This window comes from Argentina silus (genome assembly GCF_951799395.1).
Source record: "Argentina silus genome assembly, chromosome: 5".
In the NCBI taxonomy this organism is placed as follows: Eukaryota; Metazoa; Chordata; class Actinopteri; order Argentiniformes; family Argentinidae; genus Argentina; species Argentina silus.
The window spans coordinates 4,910,974-4,919,611 of record NC_139659.1 but is presented as its reverse complement, the minus strand read 5'-3'; positions in this window follow the sequence as shown (position 1 = coordinate 4,919,611).

Sequence of the window (8,638 nt, the reverse complement as noted above, 5' to 3'; positions counted from 1 at the left end):
ACACACACACACACACACACACACACACACACTGACCCCTTTTATCTGGGCAGCTGCTACTCTCTCAGCTGTCTGATAGCTAGCTTGAGACTGTCAGACTAACAGACGAATCTGGGAACCCAGAATATCATGGAGAGTTTGATTTAGTGAAGCTAACAACAGACCTTACCGCCTCTGTTCTTCGCAGGCTGGGTGCACGCTGCAAGGGCTTCTATACACATGTAATCACATTATTTGATCATGCAAATAACTGTTATTATCTGTGTCTATGCTGATTTCGCCATTATGGTTGACATGGGTAAACCATTCTTTACTGTAAGGTCAGTTTTGATTCATCATGATGATGATGAGGAACGGTGAAGAGCGGCCAGGTCTAAATCTCACCTGAGGATATAACAAAAAGCTGTGGTAGTTATAGAAATGCGTCCAGATTTTTTTTTTCTGTGTGATTTTCTTTTTTTTTTTAAATTGTGTGAAACGTTATTATAATAAAAATAGACACCGAGAAGTTAGGGAAGGTGGGGACATAGGTTTCACAATGGAGTTACTGTTTTTTATTATAATATTTCCCATATTAGTGCCCATCACTAGTTAATATCATGATGCTGTTGTATTGTAATGATGGATCAAGGCTAACCCCAATTGCTTGAGACTGTTCATGTATAAACGGTTGAGGCATATTAGACATTGTAATAAAGGTTAGAGCAGATAAGCTACACTCCCATGTGACGTCTTTTCTGCATGTATTACTGAATTAGTTCTGCAGATAGTTGCAACTGACCATGGTGCTAACCTCACCAGCAGAGGCCCAGGCTCATCTGAACTCAAATGTGAAAATATGAATATTTCACAGATGATGGCATAGGGCAAATGTGTATGGTCCTTTGTGGCTCAGTTGGTTGAGTGTGGCGCTAACAGCTCTTCGGTGGTGGGTTAGGTTCCAACTGGGACTATATATACTGAAAAATGTATGCACTCATTGCAATGTAAGTCGCTTTGCATAGAAGTGTCAGCTAAATGGGATATTTTATTCATTACTGACCCCTGCTATACAAGGCCAAAGGCTGGGGGAGCCACACAGGATGGTTAAAATGAACAGAATGAAGAGCTTGAGAAAGTTTTTCTCACTACCATCATCACCACTATAACACATCTGGTCATGTTAAGATTAATATCATGAGAAAAATACAGTCCAAACCATTTCACCAATCAGTCTGGTCATTGAACATTTTGGACAGCGTTTGGACAGTGGAAGGCATTGGCACTGTCCGGGGCTAACAGTCCCCATAAGGACAGTATGGAGGGGTGTGACAAGGATGTGCCCATGGACTCTGAGGTGGCAATATCAGTAAGCCATCTGGAGTCAATCCACGGGAACTTAAGCAGCACCATTTATTGCACATATGATTACTGGGTGGCATGCTGTTTATCTTACAAGCCATCTGCTCAGGAGAAGCTAGAAGAGATCTGTTAGAAAAAAGAAGCAGAAGCAGCTACTCGGACGCTTGGATCAAGATTGTAACACATATACCTTAGGACATTGGGTATGGTGTTATCATTGTATTTAGCATTGTTTTTTTCTATAACACCACAGGCGATGTAGTGTCTTCAGACTGAACACCTGATGAAACATGTTTGATGTATGAAGTACTAAATATTTCTCTTCAAAACATTCTATTTCATATCATGTGACATGTTGACAAGCTTGTAATATTGCCATTGGTTCTAGCTTTATAATTGTTGTTTGAATTTCACGGAATTATTCAAGAACATGAGCACATCCAAAGTAAATCTTGTTACATAAGGTCACTCTAAAATGTCGTTGCTGTAGCTATTACACGGCCCGATGCCTACAGTATCCAACACTGAGCAGTGATGAGAGGTAGATTGACAATTATTCCACAAGAAGCCTGCTTGCTGTCCAGCTGTAGGGATAACAAGTTTAGAATTGACTGACAGGCTTAGAAAAAACCCCCAGAGTTCTAAAGAGGCGATTTGTGATGGTGTTGACCTATCTTTCAATCTGCCACATCTGCTGCACCGACTGACGGGTTAATGAGGGGCACAGACGTCTTGTCCTATTTCCTGCAATCAGCTCCTTCACACATTCTGACAGGAGGCAATTATGGACAGAAAAATACTGAGGAGGCAGCAGCTAGATCGCTAACACAGGCACATATATACATATCTCTGTCAGGAGGGTCAGAGTAATAGGGCATACAATACACCTGATTGGCATAAGCTTTGCAATTAAATACTAGTGGATGGAGCCACTCGGTCAGTCCAGAAACAACCCCTAACCCCTAACCCCCCGTGGACTTATGTCGCTCTGAAATGATTGAATAGGTTTACACATTGTAGTCCGAATTCCACTGGCATTGGTTTTCTTCAACAGACAGCATATATGAACAGTAGAACAAACCATTGAGTGAAACAATGGGAGATCTTGACAATCGCGTTTCCTCCAGAATGTTAACTCAATCCCCTATTTGAGGTCATAAGGGTCATACACGATAAGGTTTCATACCAACAGCCAGCTTGATGCGATGCATTCTCTCTCAAAGAAACATTCGAGCGAACCATAGCGAGTTAGCAGGCTGAGGTTATTCCAATGGAGCTGTTGTCTAGAAGTGTCTCGCCGGTGAAAGATTATTACGGTTGCCTGTCATGTCTCTGACTGGGGTAGAGGTTGGGGTCATGAAGACATTTTACCCATAGTATCTCCATCTCTTTGAGTGATGGAGTGACAAGGCAGTCACAAATGATGCTGGCTGGTCGTCTATCAACTCAACACTTTATGCATCTTATTTTTTTCACTCCCTTCCCCGGGTGGAATTGACTTGAGTATGATGCAGAAGGACATGCCAAAATACCAAGACTCAGCATCACACCTTCATGCTGTCATCAATTCAACACAAATGTCACAACATTGGAGGAAGCAAATTAAGAACTTTCTGTATGTGTTATGATGTGGGTCAGAATAATAGGCATGGTGATACAGAATACGGCCAAGTTTTGATGTGTAGTCACTAACATTATATTACTGAATGATCGAAACATAATGTCGACATGATATCATCACTATCGGTACAAGTGCATATATTGCTTTTAGATACAGTAGATTGAGATGAAAGATTCTACTGAAAAAATGGTCTTAATAGTGGAAGGAACAATAGTGGAAGGAACAATGTAAAATGGTTTGCTCTCTTGACAGGCACAGATAAAACCCCTTTAAGTGTCTTCTAATCTAGCCTCTCCAACTTCTGCAATCTATCATGATTGACAGTGTGTGTATTCAGCGCAGCAACACAAACCTCCAATTTGACTGCTGAGGGCCCCTAAAGGCATTTAATTTCCACCAATAAGCCGGCTCGGTGGAGACAACTGTGTGATTACAGGTTCTTCAGGAGTTCAAGTTCGAGCCTCGGCAGGAGGCTGCTGCTGCTCTCTAGTGATTTACCCCATTAACATCCAAGACGGGATGGATGATTTGTGTGCGTTGTCAGCACTTTGAAAACTTCACGCTGGCGGAGGGGAATGGAGGGTAGCAGAGGATTGTCAGGACAGCTTTTTGCTCTGGGGCCAAGGGGCCTCACAGATCACGCCTCCTGCCTGTCGGGAACTTGCTTCGTTGGCAACCTTGAGTGTTGCTAACAGTGATGGGGCGCCTTTGAACCCTGTTCCGGGGAATGGTGGTGTGGTGGTGGAGATTGAATAAATAAACCTAAATAAGACACAACAATGGATACGTATGTGCTTATTTATATTAAATATAAGAGCTCAATATATATATGCTAATATATGCAATATATGCTGTTTGAAAGGGCTTTAATACAATGTCTTATAGGATCATGAGAAAGACGAGGCCTACACTGTCAAAGCACGATTGTGATGGATAGCATATATTATAATCAAACCAATCATCCTTTGAGGTAAACGTTATCCTTCTGTCTGTCTTCCCCTTCAGCAAAGGCATTTACTCCTTGACAGAAGGGGAGGTGAACTGAGTTAACGTCGGAGAATAATACCATTTATCCCTGAACTTGTTAATTGCACTTTTTGAGCCTCAGAAGCAGCACATTCCCAGTGCCACGCATTACCTCAGCTGTGAAACTACAGTTAGTGCTGACTCACCCCGTAGCTTTAACACAACACTGAATCAAATGAGAGCAATTAAAGGGGATTTAGGAACACGCTGCCCTTCCCCGTCTCCTCGGCCGGCTTCGACCTTTCAGGATTTGTAGAGCGCCGTGTCTGTCGCTAAACCTGTTGTGATAAATGAGCTCAGCATTTTCAAGAAATATGGATGGATGGCTGACTGGAGGGGCAATATTTATGCTAATGTAGGCCTAACCTTTCGGTTCAGAGATAAGGCACATTGCCTTTTTTTTTTGCACCCCAATTGCCTCTCCTCTTTCCACACTCGTGGTGTCCCGGTGAGCAATGCTGCCGAGAGGTTTTGAAGCAGGCTATACCATGTGGTCAAGTGGAGAACTGCATTGGCTGGTGTCAAAAAAGCATATTTTCACATCCTAGACCTCGTGCTTCAGAGTGTGTGAACGAGCCTTGGCCTCGCTTGCTTCTGACAAGCTGAACAGAATTAATTTGTGTGAACATGAGTGTGAACACGAACGCATGACAGGCTAAATTAATGCTGTTTTGATTGTTTTAGAACGCAGTTTTATTGAAACTACCAAGTTTTAGAACGGCTGTTGTCGTCTCAACTCAACATGTCAAATCTTCAATTTTCTGTCTTAAGATGAGACGGAGCTGTCAGCAATTCTGCTCTTAGCTTGTTATAACTAGCTTTCCAGCTAGTTGGATTAACTGTCAGGAAACATTTGTAGTTGTTTCTGTGAGGGAAATTTGACAACCTAGCTAGATAATTTTAGCTACAGTACATCATTTTCTGCAGTCGTGATGAGGGATGAATTGCTGCGCTTTTCAACATCCTAAAACTGTGCAAGATCTTGTTGTACCTGTACCCGGATTACCTCCAACCTAAAGGTGCATGTTTCTGTCAAACTTGTAGTTTACTTCACCTCAATTTGCTCAGTATCAGATTGTTTTAATGGTTTGTACGGCATTCACTCCTGTCAGTAGCTCTGGATTTGAGCAGGAAAAAGTATGGTGCCCCCAGCATGTTAATACCACATTCAGAACATATGAAACACATGAGATAGACCGCAAGTAAATGTCAAAGTTACTTGATCTTGAATTTGTATTCCGCCACTCTCACTCTGCTAATGTATTCACTGAAAGATGTCCTTATCTCGTCCAGACCATGCTGTTGCATGTTAGATACAGTACATGTCTGTGTGTGAGACAGCATGCTATCTCGTATGATTCAGTTCACTGTGTGACTGGCATGGTCAGTGATATCATACTTTGTGTTGTGGAAAGCAGTGCAAATCAAAACATTTGAGTGAATCAAACATTTTGGATGGGGAGAAGAGATCAAGTGACTTCACCAGACACCACAAAAATGTAAAGGCTCACACCAGCCAGTTTTGCTTCCTGGCTTTTTTGGAAAAAAAATACTCAAAGAACGAAAGCACCGGGTATTGTAATTCACGGAGCTATTGGGAAAGTAAAGTCAGATATAGTTAGGAGCAAGGGGGTTTGAAGGGAAGGGGGTTTGAAGGGTTATATTTGACTCTGGGCTCTAACTTTACAAACAGGCTAGCCGTGTCACACTCTGTAGCTGTCTGAAATGTCATGGCACGTAGGAAATCATTTTAGGAGGAGCTAAGAAAATAGAATGTATCACCCAAAATATACATACTTTGACCTAAATTGGCCTTTAACAGCATATAAAAAGTTATACATGTATTAAGTACATTTCCAATTAATAAATTAATGAACAAAGGAATTACTAATTAATATTTTACATTTTTTAAATACCTATAAAGTTGCTTCTTGTGAAAACAACAGTACACACCTTGATAATACAAGCAAAAAAACCCAGAAGACTCTTCAAACTACAATCTATGTTCCCAAGTATGTTTATTGTAACAACACCATTCAGTCCTCATTGGCTTTCAGTTCTTGATCACACTACTCTATTCCCAACCACACTTATACACATGTGACAGGCAGGGCTTGAACCTGGGTCTTTCCCATGTGTCTACTATTAGGCCAAGAAGACATCCTCCAGGTTCGAGGATAACACTTTTCATGAACATGTGTCAGGCAGGGCTACCTCATCACGAGAGTGTGATTCCAAATCACCCTCTACAAATCACCGTACTAAATCATCATATCAGACACACTGTAGACACCAGAAACACATTAAGCCGAATGATAATAATATATTGTATGAATCCCTAATTGTTATCAAGTACATGCAAAGCAAGGTGTAATTGCACTGGGCATTCTCCTCCGTCGTCAGACGAGAGCCAGCCAGTAATTTAGCCCCAACATGATTAATCAACAGCTGTTACTTTTAAAGGCCCGGTCAAACGTGTCGGGCTGTCAGTTGCTGCTTCCAATGCCTTGTGGATGTAACTTTTAATCACAGAGGAACGCTGGATAGGCTACATGATGACTGGAACAAGCGGATAAAGCTAACATTGGTAACTAGTACTACTATGATATTACAGATTAGAGAATATTTGTTAATGGATGATTCCTTCTTTTTTATGTAGGGAATGTGTTGTAACTACAGTATTTCACAAGGTTGTTAGTGTGTGAAAATATTGTGGTTTGCCAGTAATAATGTTTGATAGTAAAAACAAATAGTAAAATATATACAATTGGCATTGGATTAACATCTTGTAGATGTACAACAATGTATGTCAGAAGTTGTACATTAATTTGTACATTGGACCCTTGTTTGATGTTTGTTTTTGACAACAAGTTATTCCAAACTCCCTTCTGTCAACACATTTGCCACAATACAGCCCAGTGAGATTTCACAACGACAGAGGATGATTACAGATGGGGTCTTGTCCCTTCCAATAGGAGGATTTACTGGGAATCGGACAGGACGTGTCACACAGAGAGATGTGACAAGTCACATACAGATGAATATTCAAAAGCTCAGCAAGATCCCAGTCCCCTTGGCATCCTCCATGCTGTGTGTCATGCCGTCTGAGCGGAGGTACAAGACAGCATGACTGCCTCTTCTCTTAGGAGTGGTGACACCACACAGGGAAGAGAAGAAAAAGGGACTCTTCTTTTTCTTTCAGTTTGACAGTTGACTTCATTCATTCTCTGAAAGAAGACATTGTACTTTAAGAAGACAGGCCTTGGCTGGAGAGCTTAGAGTCCTAAGATTGATTGGACAATTGTACTGTACATGTTCATGTTGAGTTTGTAGTCTTTTGTGCTCATATTTTATTGAATGTTTGTTTTTGTGTCCATTCACTCTTGTCAGAGTTCGTCAAGAACACTTTAACAGAAGCAATTACCATCAACTTTTGGCGTGGTGCTTGAGGGACCAGTGAGCACTCAAACTTAAAAAATAGTTAACTATCCCTTTAAGATGTGAATGTACTAATAACGTTAGGCTGTCAGATCCTGAGTTTACCCAAGTTACCACCGCTCCTTTTTTGTCTTTAGTTCAAGAAGTTTATAATGTATTATTTCATGACACACTGCGACCCTTTCTTTTCTGTTTTTGTCTTCAACTTCAGATGAGCTCCGTCAAATCCATGGGGGATTTCTTTTTTCCATGATAAAGAGAAGTTGAAATAACTGACTGAAATACGCCCTGCCGCTGTTCTATTGACAGGAAACATTACAGTGTAGCACAACATCTTAATATTAATCATTCTAATGGCATGACATTTTTATTATGCAAAGTAATGAAAAGCATACATGCATACCGCTGCATACAGTACTAACCAATTACGTAATTGATCTCCAGTTGTCTTAAAGTCTGACATGTGTATGCATGTGTTTATATGTATGACATCTTAAATAACTGAAGAGCTACATGACTTTCATAGGGTATCATTTGAAGTCTGTGCTTTGCAACAAAGCAAAGTGAAGAAACAGGCCATCAAATATTCCTTTATGTTCTGTTCATGCCCCAGTATAAAGCCAAAGACAGCATATGGAATGACGGGAGTACTCAGGCAAAGGACTCAAACGCATGACTCGGAGAAAACTTTAATCCAGTAGAATAGTCTTTACTTTCAGAAAGGTTCGGTACACAGGTAGGCAGTCAATGGATAGGCAGATAATCCAGGAAGGGGGTAGGCAAGGCAGGGTTTGGTACACAGGTAGGCAGTAGAAAAAGGCAGGCAGATAATCCAAAAAGGGGTTGACAAAAAGGCAAAGTCAAAAACACACTCAGAGAACAAAAAACAGGAATACTTATCACTAGGAAAAATCGCTGGAACGCTTGACACAAGGTACAAAGACAAACTGGCACAGAGACAGGGGAACACACAGACTAAATACACAGGGAAGGATGATGAGGAACAGGTGAAACTAATCAGGGCAGGGTCGACAATCACACAGGCGGGAAACACACAAGGGCAGGTGGTGAAGTGTCTGAAACGAGAGACAAGGTGAGGAACACAAAACAAACAGGAAACAAAAAATGAGTCACATGAAACAAAGACAAACATAAACTAAGAAACTGGACGAGACATTACAGCATATTTGAATCTGTTTTCCACAAGTATTA